Below are 2,824 nucleotides of genomic sequence, written 5' to 3' on the forward strand. Positions count from 1 at the left end.
GCTCAACTTTAGGCGTATATCGCCTCTATAACAAACTTCCAGTCTATTTCTTTCACATTATGATTGACAAAACTAAATCCACTTTCAACTAAATAAGTGGTAGGGAATGTCAATAGTACATTACTCATATCCTTCCATAAATTTGGAAATTTCATTTGTAGATCTTTTGATTGCCAAAATTTAGAGATACCATCCTGTTGAAATCTGTGAATATATTCTTCATTATATTTCAATTCAATTATCTCTTCTTGGATTGTTTCGTTCATATCTTCAGGACTTTGAATAAACCCATATTTTAATTATTCGTTTTGATAATGACGACTTTTCTAATTTGAGCGAGAAGACATCTTAGATACCAAACAAGAATGTAAAAACAGCGTGCTATTTTAAATATAAAATTTAAGGATAAACACTATAGAAAAAATATTAATAAATCTGAAACATTATTAAATTAACATGTATAAATACTTGTATTATATTAAAATTCGAATATTTTATTAAATATATTATCGCCCCCCTGTACAAAATTTTCGCCCCTAGGGGGGCGATTCGCCCCCGGTTGAGAACACCTGCATTAGAGGATAAGATCCATCGTTTTATTGACTGATTAAATCTATCTGAATGAACAAAAAATACCGTTCGACTTGTCTCCGTATTAAAAGACAGTTTGTTTGTCGAATCGGAAATGAGTATTGGTTTGAAATTATGAATCACCAAGAACTACTAAATGGAGTTTTAAATAAAGAATTTTGTATCCACTTTATATAGTTTAACTATAGTATTTTGTGTTTTACACTAATATGTTTAGTGCAAAGTTTATTAGCTATAAATAAACGTTGTTAAGAATATTTTTAAGAATAAAACTCAGAAGTTTAAAAAAATTTGACACAATTTTGAGCAGTTTGGCGATCCGCCAGGCTGCTTCCTTTCGATTAATCGATATTAATTAATAACGAATCTTATTAAATATATAGATTTTTTTTTTTTTTTAAACCTATGAATTTAATGAAAATAATAACTGTAAACGAAAACAGAGAGAAAAGAGAGTTAACAAGAGGACTTCCCCGCCTCGTAGATGGAGAAACAGTTTCCACGTACAATGGCAAGGGAAATCCTCTGAAGGAGCCATCCACACTCACGCGTGTCGTTTCTCTTGCGAGAAATCAGACGACCCAGCTTTTTGAGGAAAATGAGTGACCTGTCACCGATTACGCCAGAGGTCTCCACGGCGATCGGGGTAAACAGATAGCGTTCCGAGAGATTGGTGTACTTTGAAATCTTTAATTCTTCTGCTCTGCGAGAAGCAGAGCCAGCTGCGACAGCTGAAGGAGGAAGATTTAGTTCAGAAAAGTATCTGAGCAAGTTGCATCCCATATCAGCGATTTTCCGAACTCGAATGGGAAGGTGGATAGACCGTCAGGCCTCTTTCCGTCTCCCCTAGCAAGCCCAACTGGTTCGAGAATTGATGGGATTCCGGCAGCTTTGAGCTCCCTCAGGACGACGTCATTTAGGGCAGCGTGGCGTGGGGCACGCCCAGCACTGCGTCTGCAGGAAAGAGGGTGTAATTTTAACAAAATCGATAAAGAAATTCATTAAATTTTATTATTTGATATCAATTTTATTTATTTATTTTTTTTAAAAAAGAAATTAAAGATAGCTAAGTCAATTTTATTTGTTTTCAATCTAATTTGTTCAGACATTTCTTCCTAATGAAGCATTTTGGAAAACATTTACGAATTTGTAAAGGAGGAATAATAAACACGGAAAGCATTTCAGTATGCTCATAATCCTCACATGTGTAATAAAGTACAGCCAAATTGACAAATGCACGTTCGTTGTGTTGGGAAGCATCAATTGACTTGAAAAATGATTTCAGTAAGGAGGAATAATAAACAATAGCCCCTAATTATTTTGCATCAAAGTATGCAATTCAGGGCTTCTCGTAGGTTTTCAGGTTGTCTGCTAATTATTAAAAACTCCTCTCAATGTAAATTCGGAAAAACAGATTCTTAAAATTTTTACAAAATTGTCAGATTTGTTAAAACAAGTAGTTTTTATGCCAAAATTTAATTTTTATTAATCAAAATATTGGAAAATCTATTTAATTATTTTTTTACATATTTATGATTATATTTTCATAACATATTATCCTAAATAAAATAAAATAAATAACGAAAGAACTTGTTGTTGTTTATATTTTTGCTGGCTACAAATATGGATTCTGAAACATTGAATTTAAAAAATGCCGAAATGTACATAACCCGTGCCTACTCACACTGCTACAAGGACACAACTGAAGGACTCTATTCTGCTTTTTCCTGTTTTTTAGAAGCAGTCAAATTAGTTCCAAAGAATGCTCAAATCTTCTTAAAATTTGGAGATTTTTTCCAATATTTCATGAACGATTCAAACCGTGCTTATTCTTGCTATGAAAGAGCCTACATTCTCGATTCCTTAGTACCAGAAATTGCCATTGCTTACCACGGAAGTAGTTTCGGTCTACTAAACAAAGATTCAAGTCAAAAATACCTTCAAAATTTCATTCGAAGTGAGTTTACTCCTGCAATGATCCCCGCACTCCGCAGACTGGCAATATTTTACATGTGTAATGGCGAATACTCCCAGTCTCTGCGGATTTGTGACCTAGCAATCGACATTGACAAAGATTGCTTCATTTTTGTAATGTTGAGAACAGAACTGATTCGACTCAGTGGAATGAGTCTGACTTTTAACCACAAATCTTTTCTCGAAAAGTCTCAGGACATTCCCCAATGGAGGCTTTTAGTAAAACTGATTATTACAATCTCTTCCCTTAAAAGCGGGG

The sequence above is a fragment of the Octopus sinensis genome, unplaced genomic scaffold (genome assembly GCF_006345805.1).
Source record: "Octopus sinensis unplaced genomic scaffold, ASM634580v1 Contig13644, whole genome shotgun sequence".
In the NCBI taxonomy this organism is placed as follows: Eukaryota; Metazoa; Mollusca; class Cephalopoda; order Octopoda; family Octopodidae; genus Octopus; species Octopus sinensis.